This window comes from Leucopleurus acutus, assembly GCF_964270905.1.
Source record: "Leucopleurus acutus genome assembly, chromosome: 11".
NCBI lineage: Eukaryota > Metazoa > Chordata > Mammalia > Artiodactyla > Delphinidae > Leucopleurus > Leucopleurus acutus.
Window position 1 is genome coordinate 22,451,131 of NC_139152.1, and position 25,195 is coordinate 22,476,325.

Genomic DNA, 25,195 nt, shown 5'->3' on the forward strand with positions numbered 1-25,195 from the left:
CTCTTAAAGCTCCAACGGTCATAAATGAAACTGGCAGCGGGACACGTTTCCACACCTTCCCCGTTGCTTTTGTAACCCTCATCATTTTACAAGACTTTTGTCCTACCCTTCCGGAAGACCTGGAGAAGGCAGACTTGGACAGCAGTTATGACACTAGCCACCCAAAGAATTGTGACCTAAGTAATCCCCCTAGGGCAAGGTTTACTGAAAGGTGGAGGAACCCAGGGCGTGCACAGAGGTGTGTGCCAAATTGTGCAACTGACCAAAATGTAAATTTACAGTTCGAGGCTGTCTTACAGTTTGAAGATGGTTTGGGTTGAGACTTATAATCACATAATGGAATAGGAAAGAATAAGCTTAATGTTCAGACACCTGTGTTTAGAAAGCCTGCAGGATAGAGGAGAATAAAGTGTTAGACCCAGAATCCAGGAAATTCCAGCACAAAGCCTGAATGAACTGAGATAAACTGGACCCAGTCATTGTCCTACCATGCAGCTGACAGATCTCTCTTTACTTCTGGGTTCTCCTTTGGAAATGGTTACTTAGCAACTTAGAAATGCCTGTTACATGATACAAGCCCTCTTCTGTCTACATGATACATGATATTACTGTTGGGAGCCTCCACGGCATTGGACGAGCTATTTAAAAGCTTGAGATGGAGCGTGATGAAGACCCTGAAAATGGAGGTTTCTGTTTATCCAAGAGATCTATGGATTACATTCTATGGTTTCCCATGTTGCACAGTCCTGTACCATACATCCAAATGGATGCTCCACAATTATTAGCCCAAGTCATGAATGTTTTTCTTTGTTTCCTCTAGGTACAAACTATCAGTGAACAAGACATTACAAAACAAGTGGGTGACTGTTTATGCTAATGAACAGGTACAAACTTCAAACCACATACCCAAGACCAATGGGTTTCTTCCTCCTCACCCCGTCCTCACAAGTCACCACCCACTGAGGTGTCCTATATAGTCTGAGGCCTGGATCTGGTCACACTGCTGCATTAACATGGCAAAGATAGTCAGCCAGCCACCAAAGGTTTAGGCTCTCCTTCCATGGCAGCCAAGCCTCCTTAAAAGAGTCTTCCCAGCCTTACCTATTCTGGCAACTCTGCCTTTATTTGCTCAGCTCAGAAACCTTGGAATCGTTTTTTTTGTTTGTTTGTTTTTGTGGTACGCGGGCCTCTCACTGTCGTGGCCTCTCCCATTGCGGAGCACAGGCTCTGGACGCGCAGGCTCAGCGGCCATGGCTCACGGGCCCAGCCGCTCTGGCATGTGGGATCTTCCCGGACTGGGGCACGAACCCGTATCCCCTGCATCGGCAGGCGGACTCTTAACCACTGCGCCGCCAGGGAAGCCCTTGGAATCGCTTCTGACTCCTCTCTCACACCCCACATTCAGTCCGTCAGCAAATCCTGTCAGCTCTACCTTCACAATATAAACAACATCCTACCACCCTGGTCCATGCTTCCATCATCTCTCTCCTGGGTCGTAACAGACTCCTCACTGATCTCCCCACTTCCACCTTTGCACCTTTGTGATCTATTCTCAACCAAGAAGCAAGACATTTGCTGTTAAAACAGAAGATAGATCAAGTCTCTGCTCAAAACACTGCAACGACTTCCCATCTCAGAATGAATTCTGAAGTCACTTCCATGGCCTATATGGCCCTATTTAATGTGCCCCCTGAGCCGACGTATTGTTCGTCTGTGCAGGTACGCATGTGTGAGTGGCACTTACACGTTAGTGAGCAGTGAGCAGTACGCACCTGCACCACTGTTCTCAGAGCCCCCCACTGCCCCTCTGACTTCATCTCCTGCCACTGACTTGACCTTCTCATTCCAACCACCTTGGCCTCCTTGCTCGCCCTCATATATGCCAAGCCTGCTCCCTGTTGAGGGCACTTAACTTACTGTTCCCTCTGCCGGGCATGTTCTTCCCATGTGGATCTGCAAGTCTCAGTCCCTCTCTTGCTTCAGATCTCTGCTCTGATGTCACCCTGTCATGAGGCCTTCCCTGACGACGCTATATAAAATACTGTCAGCCCCATTTGCTATCTCCCTACTCTATTTTTCTTTTTTTTTTTAATAAATTTATTTATTTATTTATGTTTGGCTGCATTGGGTCTTCGTTGCTGCACACGGCTCTCTCTAGTTGCAGCGACTTGCAGAGAATGGGCTCTAGGCACGCGGGCTTCTGTAGTTGTGGCACGCGGGCTCAGTAGTTGTGCCTCGTGGGCTCTACAGCACAGGCTAAATAGTTGCGGCACACAGGCTTAGTTGCTTCTCATCATGTGGGATCTTCCTGGACCAGGGATCGAACCCATGTTCCCTGCATTGGCAGGCAGATTCTTAACCACTGAGCCCCCAGGGAAGTCCCTCTATTTATTTTTCTTAGTTTTTTTTTTTATCATAGCGTGTTATACATTTATTTGCTTATTTATTTGTCCTGTCTCCTCCCAGTAGAATATAGGTTCCATGATGGCAGAGAATTTGTGTGCTTTCATCACTGCTTTATTCCACTCTATAAAAGAGTTCTTGGCACTATCATGTGCCTATTAATAAATATATGTTGAGTGAGTGGGGGGAAAAAATCACCTAGTGCAACATCTTTGTGGAGTCTCAGGACCTCTGTGAAGCTTGCTCCCTCCAAGAGTAACCATATTTCAGTTGGGATGCATGTTCACCCTAATCTCAGATCCCCAAACTTTTTTCATGTTCTATCATTATCTTCTCTCTGAAGCTAATCGTGGGACACAGACCTCCCCATTTACACCTAATCCTAATTCTAACTCACTCTACACTACCTGTCAATAAGTACCATTAACCCACTGTGATTTAGCTAATCCCACATGAGAGGAGAATGAAGGAAAAGGGAGAGTCCTGAATTTACTGAGACTAAAGCTGCAATGACTGAGAAAACCTGAAGTTACTGAATTTATCCAGAACTGGCCAGGTTAAGTTTGCCATCAGTAGAGATGGGCACTTAAAACAGATTAAATTATCAAAAACTAGTTTGGCCTCACACCATGTACAAAAATTAACTCAAAATGGACCGAAGACCTAAATATAAAACTTTTATAAGAAAACGTAGAGGTAAGTGTTCATAATATTGAATTTAGCAATGGTCTCTTAAATATGACACCAAAGCCATAAGCAACAAAAAAAAGATAGATAAATTTGACTTTACCAAAGTTAAAAACTTTTGTGCTTCAAAGGACACTATAAAAAAAAGTGAAAATACAATATACAGAATGGGAGGGAATATTTGCAAATCATGTATCTGATAAGTAACTTGTATCTAGAATATTTTTGAAAAACTCTTACAACTCAACAATAAGAAGACAAATAACTTTTTAAATGAGTAAAGGATGTGAATAGTCATTTCTCCAAAGAAGATATACAAATGGCCAATAAGCATGCAAAAAGATGCTCAACATCATTAATCATCAAGGAAACACAAATTAATACAACAATGAGATTTCATTTCACATCCACTGGGATGGCTACAATAAAAATGACAGATAATTACAAGTGCTGACAAAGATATGGGAAAACTGGAACCCTCTACTGCTGGTAGAAATGTAAAATTGTACAACACTTTCGAAAAGAGTTTGGCAGTCCCTGAACAAGGTGAATGTAGACTCGCCATTTGACCCAGCAATTCCATCTCTTGTATATATCCAAGAGAAATGAAAACATATGTATACAGGAAAACTTGTACAAAAATGTTCATAGTAGCTTTATTCATAGTAGCCAATGTCCATCAACTGATGAATGGATAAATACATAGTGGAATATTACTTGGTCATAAAAAGGAATGAACTATTGATTCATGCTGCAGCATAGATGAACCTTGAAAACATTATACTAAGTAAAAGAAACCAGTCAGAAAAGATCACATATGATTCCATTCACATAAAATGTCCAGAATAGGCAAATCCACGTAGATAAAAAGTTAATTAGTGGTTACCTAGGGCCTGTAGTGGGTAAGTAAAGGACACAGGGTTTCTTTTTGGGGTGATGAGAAAGTATTCTTCAAACTTACACCTCTGTTCAGCATATACTTCCCTTTAACTTGACCTGTGTGTTCTTGGTTCCACCTGACACCTACTTCAAGCAAGGGTAGCCTCATACCTAGCTGCCGAGAAGGGGGAAAGTGTGCTAGGTTACAACTAAAAAGAATTCAGGGACTTCCCTGGTGGTCCAGTGGTTAAGACTTCACCTTTCAATGCAGGGGATGCAGGTTCAATCCCTGGTCAGGGAACTAAGATCCCACATGCCTCTTGGCCAAAACACCAAAACATAAAACAGAAGCAATATTGTAACAAGTTCAATAAAGACTTTAAAAATGGTCCAAGAAAAAAAAAAGAGAGAGACTTTTAAAAATAAATAAATAAATTTTTTTAAAAATAAAAAGAATTCAGTGAAGCTGTAGGTGGGGTAAAACACATTACTTAATTCCTCACTAATCGTCTGACTACACAAACTCAAAAATGTCCCATCTTCCAATGAAAATCACTTTTGTCATCATGTAGCATCAGCAACCTCTTAAGAATCCAGGCACAAAGTCTTAGAGTCACTCTTTATTCTTTCCTCTACCTATTTCTTTCTTTTATCTCAAGAATGTCTCCTCGGGCTTCCCTGGTGGCGCAGTGGTTGAGAGTCCGCCTGCCGATGCAGGGGACACGGGTTCGTGCCCGCGGAGTGGCTGGGCCCGTGAGCCATGGCCGCTGAGCCTGCGCGTCCAGAGCCTGTGCTCTGCAACGGGGGAAGCCACAACAGTGAGAGGCCCGCGTACCGCAAAAAAAAAAAAAAAAGAATGTCTCCTCTTTACCTTCTCTACTATCCTTGCTCTGTTCTATACCGTTGCCTACTCACTGGTCTCCACCCTTCCAGTCTCCCCCACTCACCATCCTCAAAGCAAGCCAGAAGTCTCCTTACAAAGTTGATCTGATCAAAACTGTTCAGACTTACAATGACACCCCCCTGTCTGCAGAAGAAAGTTCAAAATCTTTAACCTGCTAGTGTGAATATTAGATATTGTGAACATCAGTCCATCTAAATGGATTTCCACCACCATGTCCTAGCATTCCACACTGACCATGACCTGGTCTCCTCCTTTGATATCCTTAGTTTCTACTCTTCCACTCCTCATATCCTCGTGGAAAGCCAGACTTCCCACATATAATCTGACAATTTTAGTCTCCATGCTTTTGAGTGTGATGGTCCCTCTGCCAGAAATTGCCCTTCCTCCTTTCCTTCTCCTGCTTCTACATGCCCAAGCTCCATTTCCCCAGTGAAGCTTCCCAGATACTGCCAGGGCAAAGTTCTCCTTCCTACTGAATCCCCATCTCCATATTCATGATGGAGAGTTCTGTGGATTTGCTCCCTAGCAAATATACCTTAGTCATTTATACGGCCTGCTGTGAAATTTTGAACTAAAAAAACATGCTGTGACTTGCCTCTAGGTTCAGGCTGGAAGGAGAAGAGTAGATGATGATATAGGGAAGAATGTAGAAGGACAATCTCATAGTCATCCTCAGCTGCTGTTGTGAGGTAGATCCCAGAGAGCCGTCCACTTTTCCCCCATGTCTAACAGCCTGAATGGGGTTAACTCCACCCCCCAACTCCGAGCATGGGTCCTCACTGGTCTAAACCAGGGCTTCTCAAACTTTAGTGTAAGAACCATCTTAAAACACAGCTCCCTGGGCCCCGTCCCATGAGATTTTTGACTTAGCAGGTCTAGATTGGGGCTTACTAGCATTTCTGAAGGGGGTGGTTTTGTGTGGGCAAGGGTTGGGGGAGTCGGGGGTGAAACAGACCTTGGTTAGTGGGAACACTTTGCTGAGAAAATGACTTGTTTTTCATTTTTATTTCGAAATAATCTCAAACTTACAAAAAAGTTACAAAAGAGTAACTTTTTACAAAGAGTACATCACTTTGACCCAAATTCATCCGTTTTTATAATTTGCTATGTTTGTTTCATCATTGTCTTTCTCTACAAACACACACATACACACATACAATTTATGTTTAGAACCATCTGACTATAGGTTGCATAATCATGCCCCTTTACCTAATACTTCGTGTATTCCTAAGAACAAAGATATTCTCTTCTATATCCATAGTACAGCTATCCAGCTCGGAAAATTTAACATTGATCTAAAACTTTAATCTACTGTCCATATTCCAATGTTGTCAATTGTCCAAATAGTATCCTTTATAGCATTTTTTTCCTCCAGGACAGAATCCCATCCAGGATTACATATGGCATTTAGTTGTCATATCTCTTCAGTCTCTTTTGATCTGTACCAATTCCTCAGCCATCCTTTGTCTTTAATGACATTGATGTTTTTGAAGAATCAAGCCATTTACTTATAGGATAGTCCTCAATTTGGGTTTGTCTTGCATTTTCCATAATTAGATTAGGTTAAGCATTTCCAGCTAGAATAATACACAAGTGATGAACTGTACTTCCCCAGGTAACCTTGACTTCAGGCACACAGTGTCCATCTGCCCCCTCATTTATGACATTAGTTTTGATCACTGTCAAAGTGTTGTCTAGTGGAGAAGAGTTTGGCAGTAATCCCAAACCAGCTGTCTTTTCAATGTTTGCTTCACAAGAAACATTCTCTTAGCTTGAGAAAACTCCGGAAATGTAGGCCAATCTCAAAGCAGCAGCAAATCTGATTTTCCTGCCAAAAATGCTGTCCAACCCATCTCCTGACCTTTAACCTCTCTGTTTCCAAAGCTGGAGTTTGACATCAGTCTACCGTGTTTCCCTACCTGCCAGGGACAAATACCAAGCTCCCCCAGTGGTACCTTCGAAGTTCTTCCCACCAAACTAGATATGAGAGCCAATCATCCCTTCCACACCCTCTCCCCTAACACACACACACACACACACACACACACACACACACACACACACACACGCACACACACACACACACATGGGTCTTGCCCATGCACTGGGGGTGTGGTAAGACTCACAACACAGCAGCAGCTCACTCCAAAGCACTTCAAAACCATCTCTCATCTCCAACAGCCCAACTCAAATGTTTCCCTTCATGATTTGCATCTATTCAATGCCTCCACTGAAACTCACAATCTAACATCCTATTAAAATATTCTTCGAATCTATCTGATAGTCACAAATCTTAGAACTATTTACACTATCTGCTCTTAAATTACTCGAATATTTCAATTCTTGCTTACTTTAGTTTGCAACGATTCTTCCCCAAATATAATTTCATGTTCTCAGCTAGATATCAGGACAGTATTCACCAATCATAACTATACCAGAATACTTAATACAAGCATCACATAGACCTGGTTTAAATTACTAACTCACTAATTTACCCTCTGCCAATCTTTATGCAAATATTCAACCTCTGATGCCTCATTTTCCTTATCTGTAAAATGAGGACAATAGTACCTACCTCCTAAGGGCCTTGTGAGATTTAAATTAGAAAACACACTTGAAGGGTTTGGCACGGTACCTGGCACAAAGTAAGTGCTCAATCATGTTAGCTATTTTTATGATTGTCATTATTTGAGAGAAAAGCAATATTAAAGGTCATAAGAAAACCAAGCATCAGAGATGCTGTGACCTGTGCAAGAAGACACATTAGTGACTGAGCCAGCACCAGACCCGTCTCCAGAGTCTGAGTCGTAGCTCCTTCATTTACACTTCAGTCCCTTCAGTAAACAGTCGTAAATGCCTGATAACCTCTTTCAGGGATATTGGAATTTTTTTAATTTCTGTAAAAGAAAGAAATCTAACTTTTAACAGGGAAATGTCAGGCATAATAAAAAAAAGAAAACAAGTTTTGAGACAAAAGAAACAAAAGTGGCTAAATTCCCAACCTGGTGCTGTAAAACCACCCCAAAGTGCCCCGTGGGAACTCTGCCTTCCACAAGCTGACAGTTTTTATCTCTTCACAGAAGGGGGCAGATAAAACCCACAGAGAAAACTGCCATCTAACACCAGAGAAAGCCGTCAGGCTTGCGGTCCCTGGCATGGTAACAGGGAAGACGCAATGCAGAACTTTGACTATCCTTCACCTCTTACAGACTTCCGGTACCATAAAACGTGCAGCTGGGGCAGTTAAGGTCCTACAATGCAAACCAAGAGCAATTTCTCAATTTATAATTCCATTTCCCAGATCCCCGGGGATTTCTGGGTTGCTCTTAAAGGCTTACTTCAGGAATTTTAACCTTGTCTTAATGAATGGAAACAGGCTACTAAGGCCAAACTCGTCAACTGGTAAATGCCAATGAGAATGAAAGATCTGGATCTGAGAACAAGTTTGGTAGAGGGGTAAGAGATGGAGGAAAGTAATATATACTAATAACATATATCTGAGTCTCTGTGCTGAGCACTTTTCATATATTGATATTATCTGAGAACCTCCAGGAGGTAATTGATATTATCAATCCCATTTAACAGCTGAAGAAACTTGAGTCTTAGAGAGGTTAAGGAACATACCCAAGGTCACTCAAGTAGTAAGATACATGGGAGAAAAGAAAAAATAGCACCATAATTCAGCAAAGGGCAAAAACAGGGAGAATAAACCCAACGAGAACTTCCTGAAGTCTTTTTTCTGACCTCTTGACCCTTCCCCAAATTTGCCTTGCTTTCCTCTCATTTGTGTTGGTATGAATTCTTGTACAGTCGTCTCTCAGTATCTGTAGGGGATTGGTTCCCGGAGCCGCCTTGGATGCCAAAATCCCCCGAGCATATAAAATGGTTGGTACAGTCGGCCCTCCCTATCCATGGGCTTTGCATCTGAGGATTCGACCAACACCCGGGCACTCACACATCCATGTAAAGTTGTACCATGTTGGCATACCATGGTTGGCTGAAAATTTTAGTTTAGTTCTAGGATATCACATGATATCTTAGGGTGAAAATAAATTCAGGGGAATATGTGGTTTTTCAATATAAAAACTCAAAAATGGAATTAATATTTAAAATTCTATGAGTAAGGGCTTTCTTAGCTTAGAAATACATATGCATTAATATAAGAACATAAAGCAAAATATCAAGTATATTTGATTCCTATAGCTATAAATTTTTATGTCAAAATTCTAATAAACAGAACTTAAAAGAAAACAACTAAATGGGTAAACCATGTGCAACAAATGTTATAGGCAAAGGGTTGGGTGTAAGCAAGAAATAGAAGTAATATAATAGTGAAATATCATTTCGCATATATCAGACTAGCAAAAAAAATTTTTTATTATAATAACCAATGCTGAGAGTGAAACAGCCAATCTCATATCTGTACAACCATTTTAAGCAACAATATGGATCTATGGAGTATATCCTAAGGAAAAATCCTATATATGAAAAATACTCAAAATTATGTTTGTCATAGTATTAATAATAATAATAAACACTGGAAACAAAGCAAATATTGAACAATAGCAAACTAATGATGTAGAAAGGAGTAGCTAACATGATATGTACCAATGATTCTTATTAAGACTATGTAATAATATATAAAAAGATTTATATCATGACTTAAAAGTAGGATAACAGTTCTGTAATGAGTTTGGTCACTACAATATCAGGGAAAAACAACATACTAGAAAAAAAAGATTTGTATGATAAAACTATGGCTAATTTTCTCTACTTTCCTAATGTTTTAGAGAGTTTATATTATTTTTAAATGACAAAAAACACAGCAATAAGTGACATTTGGTTTTAAACGGAAAAATTTCTAAAGAAGAAACTATGAGAAAGATTTTTCAAAGTCTCAGTTGACACAGTAGAGTGAAAACAGAGCAGGAGAAATTGGAACCAACAGATTCAGTCATGCAGAAGACATGCTTAGGAAACTGCCTTTTGATTCTGGTGTTTTAATTAATCTTTTCTTATTAATGCATATTTTTAAGAAGCATTTATCACAGTCTTTACAGTGAAATTACAAGCAGAGGACATACAGCTTCACAGCATTTCAGTAATTCAGTTTAGGCTGGCCCAGTGTCTTCCGGCATCTTTCAGAACATCTCAGTAGACAAAGATGCTAAGTAGAAATTCAAGAAGCCTGTAGAATTCGAATCCACCCTTCTTGGCAAAAAACAGATTTAAGACTGGAATGTAGTTCTCCATGACAACCTTATCAGTGTTTGGGGTCTGGTTATTTCTGGGTACCATGTTCCAGGAAAGTGTTGCAACTAAACCTGTTACCATTTTTGCCTCGGGCTAAGCAAGGATTTGGCCATGCTCACCATTACAATCTCTGCTTATCAAACTGGAGCAGGCTTGGTATTGAATAAGCCTTGCAATAAGTGACATAAAAATATTGATAGAGAGATAAAATTCTAAACTCTTTTCAGTAAGAGACTTTGATGGATATTCAAATACATGGGCCAAAACTCAGCTCCCCAAAACTCTCCCAAATCAGATTGCATCTACTCTTAAGAATGCCTAAAGGCTCTTGTATAAATTGAATCCAGTATTTTTCCTATTGAAGTAGGTTTACACTAGAAAAAAATTTCCTTCAAATGCTGCAACCATCACAGCTGCTTCACACAGACTTTCATTTCCCTGAATGGATGGACACCTGCCTCAGATGTCATTTCCTACCCATGTTTGTGTGGGACTAAGATAACACAACAACAGGTTTTGAATACGGGCTCACTTCCTTGTAGTCTGTCTTTTCATAGTAGAATTTCTGAGAGAAGGTGTAAATGGCGGTGGGTGGAACTAGAGGATGGGCAGGGAATGTGGTAGAACCTTTAAGAGAACTTGCTAGCAGCATCTTTCTGTTTGCTTCTGACGAACATGCAATTTCTTCATTCCCGCAGCATTTGGAATACTCTCCCCTAGAGTCATTCCATAATGGTCCATGTCTCTGATATTAAGATTTCTTAACATATGCCATCTCCCCCAACACGGGCATACACAACACCATATAAAGTTGCATGATATTGGTTTTTTGGCAGCTACATTACAAATCTACATTAACTTTACTTTGCATCCTTAGAGTTTAAAAATCATTTGTTTTCAAAACAGAAATAGAGTCACAGATGTAGAAAACAAACTTATTGTTACCAGGGGGGACAGGTGGGAGGGATAAATTGGGAGATTGGGATTGACATACACACACTACTATATATAAAATAGATAACTAATAAGGACCTACTGTATAGCACAGGGAACTCTACTCAATACTCTGTAATGACCTATATGGGAAGAGAATCTTAAAGAGTGGTTGTATGTACATGTATAATGGAATCACTTTGCTGTACAGCAGAAATTAACACAACATTATATATCAACTATACCCCAATAATATAAATTTTTTTAAAAAGGGAAAAGAAATCATTTGTTTTTAGTCATTAGTATTTTCTTCCAGCTTAATGTTTGTCTAACTTTTTTTCACAGATTTTCTTACTGTCAGCGTATTCTCGGACCAAAAGACAGGGATATGGAAAGAGAGGAGAGTGCTCATTCTGTCTGCTCTCACGACTGCTGCAACACAGCCCACCAAGCCACATGGCATCATACATCAGGCACTATTCATGTTTATTCCTGATACAGCTTTTGACCTTTCCCAAGAGTCCTGTTAAAGTTTGCGTCAGGTTAGATGCTTTCAGGTTGCTCCACTTCTGTATATCCATCCACTCCTTCCACTAACCCGATGGAAGTCTCAGCCTTCTTTTTTTTCCCAAACTGAGTCTCCCTGTGTTCTTTTCCTCCATGGCCAGGTCAATTTGCACGCAGGCTTTGGAAACATAAAACTGTGTGTCACTCACCTGACAATGTTCTTATAAAGCAAATAGACATCAATGTTTTAAATGCTTTAAATGTAACGGTTTATTCAAAGTTAATGGGACATACTGGCAGTCATTTTACTCATTCAGCAAATATTCATAGAGCACCTACTGTGTGCCAGTACCTATGCTCCGTGGTAGTTATACAAGAGTGATAAGAAATTGTTTCTGCCCTCAAGGAGTCTGAACTAAATATCCTTTAGAAAATGCCAACTTATTTTCGTAAGTCATGTAAAATTGGATAGGCATTAAAGAAAAAAATTGATATTAAATATTTTATGAATTATACAGTCCAGTTCCATCTTGCTTGAAGATTGAGTTCTAAAATCAGAATTAATTTGAAAATTGAATAAAGTGAAAAAAAAATTACCCTTTAAGCATTTGAATCTCTTCAAGAACTGTCATGAGCTCACGCTCCCAAAGGTCCGATGCTGCTGAAACAGAGGAGAACAATTCCCGTCTCCTGCTATCCCCAGCAGCTACACAAAGCGAGAGGCAGCAAAATGTCCTCCACCACTAAAATTGTTATTTTCCTCTTTTTTTTCTGAACAAAATATTAAAGTCTAAATTAAATTTGGCTATATTTCAACATCACAATAAGGATTAAACTCCTGAATATGAAGTGTACAGCATGGGGGAATACCTTCAATAACTATGTAATATCTTTGTATGGTGACATATGGTAACTAGACTCATCATGGCGATCAGTTTGAAGTGTATAGAAATGTAGAATCACTATGTTGTGTAACAGAAACTAACATAGTTTTGTAAGTCAATTATATTTCAAAAACGAACACATTCATAGAAATAGAGATCAGAGTCGTGGCTACCAGAGGTGGGAGTGAGGTGTAGGGGGACTGGATGAAGGCAAACTTCCAGTTATGGGATAAATAAGTACCAGGGATGTAAAGTACAACATGATAAATATAACTAACACTGATGTATGTTATATATAAAAGTTGTTAAGACAGTAATTTCTGAGCATTCTCAACACAACCACCACCAACTTTTTTTTCTATTTCTTTAATTTTGTGCCTATATGAGATGATGGATGTTCACTAAAGTTACTGTGATAATCACTTCATGATGAAGGTAAATCAAATCATTATGCTGTACCCTGAAATGTGTACTGTATGCCAATTATATCTCAATAAAACTGGAAGAAAAAACGATTAAGCTCCTGAAATTTTTGGATGGACACTTTCCTCTGATAGGGATGTATTGTTGTGTATGTTATTAAGAAAGCATCTGGTGGGGAATGAGAATTTAGAAAACTGGTGCTCTGACGGGAAAAAAAAAAATGAAACCGTATACTGTCACCCATGAACAATAAGTATATAATGACACATGTCCTTCAAAGAATACATATTAAAAAATACCAAAATTTTATATTTATAAGATAATTATTATAAAGAGACTCTCAAGGATAAAAAAAGGCAGTTTTGAGTGGTTTGTGTGATAAATGATGTGAAATATTTTCACATTAAAAATATATTAAAATATTAGCTCAATAAAGTTCATCCTCTGTGTGCATAGTATTTTCTTTTTTTTTTTTCTGTTCCATTAATTTTTAAAAATTTTTACTGGAGTATAGTTGATTTACAATGTTGTGTTAGGTTCAGGTGTACAGCAAAGTAAATCAGTTACCCATATACATATATCCACTCCTTTTTTAAGATTCTTTTCCCCTATAGGCCATTACAGAGTATTGAGTAGAGTTCCCTGTGCTATACAGTAGGTCCTTGCTGGTTATCTATTTTATATATAGTAGTGTGTATATGTCAGTCCCAATCTCCCAATTTATCCCTCCCCACTCATCCCCTGGCAAGCATAAGTTTTTTTTCTACATCAGTGACTCTACTTCTGTTTTGTAAATAAGTTCATTTGTACCATTTTTTTAGATTCCACATATAAGTGATATCATATGATATTTGTCTTTCTGTGTCTGACTTACTTCACTCAGTATGACTATTTCTAGGTCCATCCAAGTTGCTGCAAAATGGCATTATTTTGTTCTTTTTTATGGCTGAGCAATATTCCATTGTATATATGTACCACTTCTTTATCCATTCCTCTGTTGATAGACAGTTAGGTTGCTTCCACGTCCTAGCTATTGTAAATAGCACTGCAATGAGCATTGGGGTGTATGTATCTTTTCGGATTATGGTTTTCCCGGTGTATATGCCTAGGAGTGAGATTGCTGGGTCATATGGTAGTTCTATTATTAATTTTTTAAGGTACCTCCATACTGTTCTCCATAGTGCTGTACCAATTTACATTCCCACCAACAGTGTAGGAGGGTTCCCTTTTCTCCATACCCTCTCCAGCATTTATTGTTTATAGATTTTTTGATGATGGCCATTCTGATCGGTGTGAGGTGATACCTCATTGTACTTTTGATTTGCATTTCTCTAATAATTAGTGATGTTGAGCATCTTTTCATGTGCTTTTTGCCCATCTGTACGTCTTCTTTGGAGAAATGTCTATTTAGGTTTTCCACCCATTTTTGGATTGGGTTGTTTGGTTTTTTGATGTTGAGCTGCATGAGCTGTTTGTAGATTTTAGAGATTAATCCCTTGTCGGTTGCTTCATTTACAAATGTTTTCTCCCATTCTGAGGGTTGTCTTTTTGTCTTGTTTATGGTTTCCTTTGCTGTGCAAAAGCTTTTAAGTTTCATTAGGTCCCATTTGTTTCTTTTTGTTTTTATTTCCATTACTCTAGGAAGTGGATCAAAAAAGATCTTGCTGTGATTTATGTCAAAGAGTGTTCTATATTTTCCTCTAAGAGTTTTATAGTGTCTGGACTTACATTTAGGTCTTTAATCCATTTTGAGTTTATTTTTGTGTATGGTGTTAAAGAGTGTTCTAATTTCATTCTTTTACATGCAGCTGTCCCATAGTATTTTCTACTTATAAAAATCAAACACATTCTATTATTTGTTTCCATAATTTATCCCAAATTGAAATATTCATAATGTTTTCTGTCTGTATGTGCGAATTTCTTATAATCAGGTATTATTTTGGTAGTATATCTTTAACAGCCTAATGACACTTACAAATGTGTTTTATCAATTTGAAAGAAGATGAAACTAGGAATTTTTTAAAGTTACACAAAACATATGGAAAGAGAAGGAAAGGAAAGCAAAGGGAATGGAAGGAAAAGGAATGGAGAGGGTCGAAGGGCAGAGGAGGGGCGGAGAAGCAAAGGAACAATAAAGATAAATATCCCCCTACCCCTGCAATGCGATGCAGAACAAGGTAGACAGGCTGGGCCAGCAAGAGCCAGCCTTCCTAGGATCAGCTTACTTATTAGGATGCATCTATTCTCTGTTTGGATTTTAGAATGTCAGTGCCACAGACGCTTTCACTGAATGTTTTTCAAAGAATAAAAACATGCATTTTGACTAAAATAATTGCCTCCCATGTGTAATAATTAAACGGCTAAACACTTACCAATATTGAGAATTTCTGATTTTGCTCTCAAGCTTTTTATTTCTTCTAGGATATAGCTTGTTCCCAAACAACTAATTTTAACAAAAAAATTTGCATATTAATTTTGATCAAAACTATAATATATTTTGGATTCATGTCACATTTGCAAAAATTGCAGTTGAGGGCACATAGCTGACTGCACTTAGGACTTTTTTAGGTTCGTATGTATTAATGTGGAAAATAAAGACATGTTTGCAAAGCCAAAGCAAAGCAGGAAATTGTGGTAATCACAAATCAACAAATATCACATACCATCAGCTACCTATTACTCACTGGCAGTTTTCAATGAATCTGGACCAGCATCTCTCTGAAGGTCAGGAAGGACATCACAATCCCTCCTCAATAACGTGGTCTGCTAATAAAATAGATTTAACTGTCTAAATATTAATATTTAATATGAATTCTCACAACAGAATTCTCTTGGCCTAACCATTCGTACAAGGACTGCTTAAAACGACTTTATCACTTAACATATATTTTAACAGTTTTAACAATTTTCAGAATTACTTCTGTATCTAGTTGAGCTATACTCAAATAGACACAGTGAACAAAAGGAGAAAATTTTTAAAAATTATGTCTGAAAATAGGGAAGGTATTTGTAAATGTGAAAAAACTGTGATGTATATTAATAGATTATCAGAACTTGTTTCTTTGGTAACATTTTCGGGAAAATAAGTTGCATTTTCTCTTTTTTTATCACTCCCTCAAATTGTAATGAAAAGTACCAAATAGCTTCCAGGCACATACTTCGTTTGCCCACTTTTAGATTTTTCATCTTTATTCTGAGTTAGAGAAATTCTCAAATTGGATTTATTAACAGAAAATGCATCTATTCTCCATGTGGTATAATCCCAAAGACTGTATTATTAAATTTTATGTAATCTGAAGAAAATCACAATATAAATTTGTGGAAATTGTGTAAGGATTCAATCTATATGCCTGGCATATATTTAACAAGTCACCATTAACCTTAAAATGAAAGTCCTCTTATTTCACTGTAACACTTGCGTATTCCAGAAGAATAGGAAATTCCTTATTCATCAGTTTTTCAACATAGTTCATACTCCAAGGTGGATTATAGGAACAGAGGGTGTGCCTGAGAGAAGTGAAAGGAATCAATGACTGCGAACTTTATATCATTCAATCTGATCATGAGAAATGACTGAATCATCAATATTAATTAATCTTAATATCCCTAAGAGCAATAATAAGGTGACTATTTCCATATATCTCTTTCAGTTAATATTTTTAAATTTCTTAAGATATTATAGGTGAAGGAGTTAAAACATTTGTGGGTGTTTCTGATGATGTTTACTAACAATGCAAAATGAGGCAGAGACCTAAAGCAATACTCTAGACAATTCACACTATAATGAAATAGCCAAATACTGGACTTTAAGCTTAGGTGTCTGTTTTTGCTCTCTGTTTTGTTTTGAGCTCAGTTTTCCTATTGATTTTGCAAACAGAACACTCCCAGACTTGATAACATCTCCACACCTAGATGAATATCATCTTTTTCTCATTTAACAAGTGACAAAAACTAGGGACTAAATAAATCAGGTGACTCATCCATAAATCAGGAATTAAATCATAACCTTCTCATTCTCATCTCATTATAGTATCATATTAGAATCTTCTTCTTTATTAATCCTAATAACAGAAACTATGCCTAATTTTTAAAGTACTATACAAATAAATCATGCTTATAGTAGTAAAATAGAAAATAAGACTAACAATAGAAAAAGATAGTCCTAGTCAAACAATTTGGAAACTAGTGTTTCTCACTAAACAATAAATAATTATCATACTTCCATTAGGAGTAAATTTTTATTTGCCTTGTTTCTCAAATGCTTATTTCAATTATAAAACAATTGAATTTACCTACAGTTTATCATACTAAGTGAAGTAAGTCAGAAAGAGAAAGACAAATACCATATGATGTCACTTATATGTGGAATCTAAAATATGGCACAAATGAAGTTATATACAAAACAGAAAGACTCACAGACAGAAAACAAACTTACGGTTACCAAAGGGGAAAGGGGGTTGGGAAGGGATAAATTAGGAGTTTGGGATTAACATATACAAACCACTATATATAAAATAGATAAATAACAAGGCCTTACTGTATAGCACAGGGAACTATATTCAATATCCTGTAGTAAGCCATAATGGGAAAGAATATGAAAAAGAATATATATATGTATAACTGAATCACTTTGCTATACACCAGAAACTGACACAACATTTTAAATCAATTATACAGTCAACAAAAATCAACACCCATTTATGATAAAAACTCTCCAGAAAGTGAGCATAGAGGGAAACTACTCCAACATAATAAAAGCCATATATAACAAACCCACAGCAAACACTATTCTCAGTGGTGAAAATCAGGAACAAGACAAGGTTGCCCACTCTCACCACTATTATACAACATGGTTTTGGAAGTCCTAGCCACAGCAATCAGAGGAGAAAAAGAAATAAAAGGAATCCAAATCAGAAAAGAAGAAGTAAAACTGTCACTGTTTGCAGATGACATGATACTATACATAGAAAATCCTAAAGATGCCACTAGAAAACTACTAGAGCTAATCAATGAATTTAGTAAAGTTGCAGGATACAAAACTAATACACAGAAATCTCTTGCATTCCTATACACTAACAACAAAATATCAGAAACAGAAATTAAGGAAACAGTCCCATTTTCTGTTGCAACAAAAAGAATAAAATACCTAGGAATAAACCTACCTAAGGAGGCAAAAGACCTGTATGCAGAAAACTATAAGATACTGATGAAACAAATCAAAGATGACACAAACCATATGGTGAGATATACCATGTTCTTGGATTGGAAGAATCAATATTGTGAAAATGACTATACTACCCAAAGCAATCAACAGATTCAATGCAATCCCTATCAAACTGCCAATGGCATTTTTCACAGAACTAGAACAAAAAATTTTACAATTTGTGTGGAAACACAAAAGACCCCGAATAGCCAAAGCAATCTTGAGAAAGAAAAATGGAGCTGGAGGAATCAGGCTCCCAGACTTCAGAATATACTCCAAAACTACAGTAATCAAGACAATATGGTGGTGGCACAAAAACAGAAAAACAGATCAATGCAACAGGATAGAAAGCCCAGAGATAAACCCACGCACATATGGTCACCTAATTTTTTTTTTTTTTTTTTTTTTTTTTTTTTTTTTTTTGCTGTACGCGGGCCACTCACTGTTGTGGTCTCTCCCGTTGCGGAGCACAGGCTCCGGACGCGCAGGCTCAGCGGCCATGGCTCACGATCCTAGCCGCTCCCCGGCATGTGGGATCGTCCCAGACCGGGGCACGAACCCACTTCCCCTGCATCAGCAGGCGGACTCTCAACCACTGCGCCACGAGGGAAGCCCTGGTCACCTAATTTTTGACAAAAGAGGCAAAAATATACAATAGAGAAAGACAGCCTCTTCAATAAGTGGTGCTGGGAAAACTGGACAGCTACATGTAGAAGAATGAAATTAGAACACTCCCTAACACCATACACAAAAGTAAACTCAAAATGGATTACAGTCGTAAATGTAAGGCCAGACACTGTAAAACTCTAGGAGGAAAACATAGACAGAACACTCTCTGACATAAATCGCAGCAAGTTCTTTTTTGACCCACCTCCTAGAGTAATGAAAATAAAAACAAAAATTAAAAAATGGGACCTAATGAAACAAAAGCTTTTGCACAGCAAAGGAAACCATAATCAAGACGAAAAGACAACCCTCAGAATGGGAGAAAATATTTGCAAACAAAGCAACTGACAAAGAATTCATCTCTAAAATCTACAAACAGCTCATGCAGCTCAACATCAAAAAAACAAACAACCCAATCAACAAATGGGTAGAAAACCTAAATAGACATTTCTCCAAAGAAGATATACAGATGGTCAAAATGCACATGAAAAGATGCTCAACATCACTAATTATTAGAGAAATGCAAATCAAAAGTACAATGAGGTATCACCTCACACCGGTCAGAATGGCCATCATCAAAATATCTACAAACAACCAATGCTGGGGAGGGTGTGGAGAAAACGGAACCCTCTTGCACTGTTGATGGGAATGTAAATTATACAGCCACTATGGAGAACAGTATGGAGGTTCCTCAAAAAACTAATAATAGAACTACCATATGACCCAGCAATCCCACTACTAGGCATATACCCAGAGAAAACCATAATTCAAAAAGACACATGCACCCCAATGTTCATTGCAGCACTATTTACAATAGCCAGGACGTGGAAGCAGCCTAGATGTCCATCAACAGAGGAATGGAGAAAGAAGGTGTGGTACATATATCCAATGGAATGTTGCTCAGCCATGAGAAGGAATATAATTGTGTCATTTGTAGAGATGTGGATGGACCTGGAGACTGTCATACAGAGTGAAGTAAGTCAGAAAGAGAAAAACAAATATTGTATATTAACACATATATGTGGAATCTAGAAAAAATGGTATAGATGACCTTAATTGCCAAGCAGAAATAAAGACACAGACGTAAAGGACAAAAGTATGGATACCAAGCGGGAAAGGGGTGGGTGGGAGGAATTGGGAGATTGGGACTGACACATATACACTATTGATACAATGTATAAAATGGACAACTGATGGGAACATATTGTATACCACAGGGAACTCTACTTAATGCACTGTAGTGTCCTAAATGGAGGGGATATAGGTATATATATGGCTGAGTCATTCTGCTATGCAGTGGAAGCTGACACAGCATTGCAAAGCAATTATACTCCAATGAAAATTAATTTAAAAAAATTATACTCTAATAAAAAATTTAATTTAAAGGTGGCACAATCTATACAAATACTTTCCAATTTTAGAAAATTAGTTATCATTATTAGCAATTAAAATTTCTTGATAAACTACTATATGCATGAAATTGTTACCTTCACTATCAGCAATACCTTTATAAAAGTATTTTTTGCTTTGATATTTTAAATGAGTAACAGGTACCACATTCATTTTGCAACTATTAAACAGATACATTTTATTTCCCCCCCTAAAATCAGGTTTCAGTGCAGCCTTCATCTCAGAGACCAAGCCCTGGAGCTTTATGGTACTAGGCCTAGTATGGCCTGTTTTCGATTTGTTGATCAAGACAATAAGTTAGAAATTCAGACTGGTGAAGAAGGAATTTACTAAATTTTTTATCTCCCTTTCAACAAAGAGCACCTGCCACAGAGTAGGGAAAATGTCTTTGGTGCCATTAATGGACTGAGTTATGAGGATAAGGAGGAAGGTAGGAGTATGTGATAGAGGAGAAATAGAGAGATGCAGTGTTTTATAGACTCTAAGAGAACATTGATTGTAAGATGCACCATTATACCATCAAGAAAGAAAAAATTCTGCTAGTTTAACTAGGACATGATACGAGTTCTAAGACCCAGTTTCAAAGATGCATATGAAGGGGGTGGAGAATGTTTCTTAGAATGCATGAAGTATGGTAAAAAAAAAAAAAAAAAAAAAGACAAGAAAGGAGGCAAGGGACGTGGGGCGAGATGCTCTGATCTCCTCCCTCTGGGGCTTTAGAGACAGGAGGATGGAGGGCTCCTAGGCTAGTTTGAGGGCAGTGCTGAGGGCAGAGAAGGGGTCTTGCCCTGCTTCCAGTTAGAGTTCCAAAAGCAGGTTGCCTCTCAGGCAATTCCCACACTAACCAGAGAGGCAGAATGCCACATCAGAAAAAAAACTGGTGAGTCAGTGTAATTGTGCGGAGAGGGAAGTTCGATAGCGGATCCCCAAAGTTTGCTTTCACTCCCATGTGGTAGAGGTGAGCACCAAAGTGCTCATCTGAGAGTTAGCATGTGAAGTCACATGAACTGAGACCGAGTGGGGCTGCCACAGGGCCACTGTATCACAGGCTTCCCCACTCTGGTGAAGGGCTAGATAATCCATAATCAACCAGGCCAGTGGCCGGATAGGAGACAGGGCAGAAACTCAGAGGGGAGCATAGCGAGCAAGGTAATGCCAAGTCAGTGAAAGAGAATTACTGGGCTCAGATCAATCTCAGTGACCAGACCATGAGTGACACCAGCTTAGAACTCAGCCAAGAATGTCAGTAGAGTGAGCAGCAGCCTGGCAGACAGACACGTTGCCACAGAGAAGAGAGAAGCCAGAGCACAGGGCAGGGACACCATTCCCCCACGACCACAAGGTCACAAAACCACATCCCGCCAGGTGAAATCAAAAAGACCAAACATTTCACCCCAAAGAGATTAGATATTTACCTAAAGAGATTGCTTAAATGTATGTAACTAGATCAACACTTAGAGCAGACCAAAGTCAGTTCTTTTCCGGTCACCCAGCTGGTGGGGCCTTCATGAGGATCAGATCCATCTTAGACAATGCAGTTTTAGTTTTCTTTCTAGTTTTATTGAGATATAATTGACATATAACTTTGCATACGTTTGTGGTATACAAATTGTTGATCTGATACAGTGAAGCTTTAGACAAATGAAGGAACCACGTTTCCTCTGCTCCTGACTTGCAGAGTAAGTATGTGACCCAAAAAGTATGACTTCTTATTATTCAATATATGGTATTTGATTATGTCAAACTCTGCTGTTTCTAAGAGTACACAGAGAAATAAAGAATATTCTCCATGAACCTTCCTTGCAGTCTCCAGCCAGAAGAAATCCCTCCTCATTCTAAATTTTCATAGCACATTCATTCTTGAAATGTGGCTGCTAGACCATCAGCATCAGTGTCACTGGGAATTTGTTAGAAATGCAAATCATTGGGCCCCATCCCAGACCCAGTATGTGAGAAACTCTGAGGGGGTGGGGCCCCGCAATCTGTATATTAACAAATCATTTAACAAGTATTCAGATGCTTGATAAAATTTGAAAACCATGGTCATAACACTTTGTGCTTCCTTTATGAGATCTGTTACATTCTGGCATTACTGTTTTAGTTTTACTGCTCTTGGTGTCCAGGTTTGAATATTCTATGTCATTGGATATTAATATACATTAATCATCCTTTTCGCAGTCATCTATAGCAGGGGTCCCCAACCCCCTGTTAGGAACTGGGCCGCACAGCAGGAGGTGAGCGGCAGGAAAGCACGCGAAGCTTCATCTGTATTTACAGCCGCTCCCCATCGCTCGCATTACCACCTGAGCTCCGCCTCCTGTCAGATCAGCTGCGGCATTAGGTTCTCAAGGGGGAAGAACCCTACTGTGAACTGCACATGCGAGGGATCTAGGTTGCGCCTTATGAGAATCTAATGCCTGATGATCTGAGGGGGAGCTGAGGCGGTGATGCTAGCGCTGGGGAGCGGCTGCAAATACAGATTATCATTAGCAGAGAGGTCTGACTGCACAGAGACCACAATAAATCAATTCCTTGCAGACTCATATCAAAACCGTATCAGTGAGTAGCAAGTGAAAACAAGCTCAGGGCTCCCACTGATTCTGCATTATGGTGAGTTGTATAATTATTTCATTATATATTACAATATAATAATAATAGAAATAAAGTGCACAATAAATGTAATGTGCTTGAGGGCTTCCCTGGTGGCACAGTGGTTGAGAGTCTGCCTGCCGATGCAGGGGACACGGGTTCGTGCCCCAGTCTGGGAAGATTCCACATGCCGCGGAGCGGCTGGGCCCGTGAGCCATGGCCGCTGGGCCTGCACGTCCGGAGCCTGTGCTCCGCAATGGGAGAGGCCACAACAGTGAGAGGCCCGCGTACTGCCAAAAAAAAAAAAAAAAAAAATGTAATGCGCTTGAATCATCCCCAAACCATCCGCCTCCCCCCACCCCAGGGTCTGTGGAAAGATTGTCTTCCATGAAACGGGTCCCGGGGGCCAAAAAGGTTGGGGACCCCTGATCTATAGACCCCTGAGTCATCTTTCTCAATTCCTTGCAGATTTACCTCCTGGCTCACTACTACTGTTGCCAACACTGCAATCATAGCTCATAATACTTTCAGCATCTATACAAAAGATCTTTCTCGCATCCTGGTGTCTAACTTATTAACCCCAATTTTTCCTCTCTGCTTCAGCTGCTCACTCTATGAGCATGTCATCGATCCTATGGTTACCAATAATTACAAACCATAACATCAGTCTCAAGCAACTTACGTTCTTACTACCATCTGCCTCCTGTCTTTCTAACTACAGTAACTCCAACATCTTTCAGTGCAGTCCCACTGACCCAGCACTATTACATGGGAAGCCGCTTCTCACAGGCCCTATTTTCCTTCCTTACTCAGCTGGATTAGAGTCCATCGTCATCATCACGCACAACTATTCCAACTCTCTTTGTCCTCTCTCTCTTTGTATTATTCACCTAGACAACTCCTACTCTGGCTAAATCCAATATCCAGCTTGCTGCACACTTTCACCGCTAACTAATATTACTAGAGAAAAATGTAAACCTACACTCATCAGTCCCATTCTAATGAGGTCCCATTCTATTGGACCTCAAGGGAGTGCGGCAGTCATAACACACTCGCTTAATCCAGTCCCTCTCCCACTCCTCTAGATGACTGCTCACACCTTCTCCTCCCTCCTCAAATGCCGCAGCTACTCCCCAGTTCTAACTCTCATCCTGCTGATAGCGTATTTCCTAGTTCACTGAGGAAATCGAAGCAAATGAAACAGAACTTCCACAAGCACCTGACAAGGCACCTCTACCACTTCCTGCGCCCTCTACTCTGTTGTTATGAACTCACCCGGACTCCAGCTAATCCCCTTACAGAAAATCTCCTGTGCATAGCTGCTGTCTCCAATTTGTCTCCTCCCATTCTCTTTTGAACTTTTTGGCTTTGCCCCCATGAATCCACTGAAACTACTCTTGTCAACAACACCTGTGACCTCCATGATCCTAAATCAATGGTCCTCTGTCTTCATCTTACTTGTCCTATCATCAGCATTTTACACAGTGGTTGACTCCCTCCTCTTTGATACGTTTTCTTCAGTTGGCTTCGAGGATACCAACAACGCTCTCTTGGTTTTCCTTGTACTTCACTGACTACTTTCTCACTCTTCTTTGCTGGTGCCTCAGTATATCCCCAGCGTTTAAACAAAGGCATGCCCCAGTGCTTAGACATTGGACCTCTTCTCTTCTGAGTCTACCTTCACTCACAAATTTACCACTCCAACTTTAATTCCAATGTCTATATCTAACTGCCTAGACATTTATACTTGTTTGTCTAATTGACAACTTTCAGTCCTACCAGTCAGCAGCATTTGAAACAAGACGGCTCTGTCTGCTGTGTGAAGAAAATTTTCAAGGACAGCAAGAAATGATGCAGGGACACGAGTGAGAAAGTTTAACGTAGTAGCCCAGGTGAAAAATAATATTGATGCAAACTCTAGTGGGGGTGGTAGAGATGAAGAGAAGTGGACTTATTTAAAATTATCTGAAAGTTTGAATCGAAAGATGTGAGGATGGATTGGATGGAGGTGGGGAGAAATCAAAAAATTTTTGTAAAAAGACACTATCTCCTCATGTTCACAGTCATCACAGACTGTCAGAAAAATGAACCAAATTGTCCTGTGGGAAGCTGTGTCATAAGGGTAGTAGAATGGTATTATCTTTCTAAGACCAGTCATTTCTTAACAATCTCTTTTTTTGTTGTTCTTGTTTTTTTTTCTTCCAGTTTTATTGATATTATAATTGACATACAGCACTATATAAGTTTAAAGTGTACAGCATAGTGATTTGACTTACATATATCATGAAATGATGATTACGATAATTTTAGTGAACATCCGTTATCTCATATAGATACAAAATTAAAGAAAGAGAAAAAACTTTTTTCCTTGTGACAAGAACTCTTAGGATTTACTCTTAACAACTTTCATTTATAATGTACAGAAGTGTTACTTATCTTTGTCATGCTGTACAT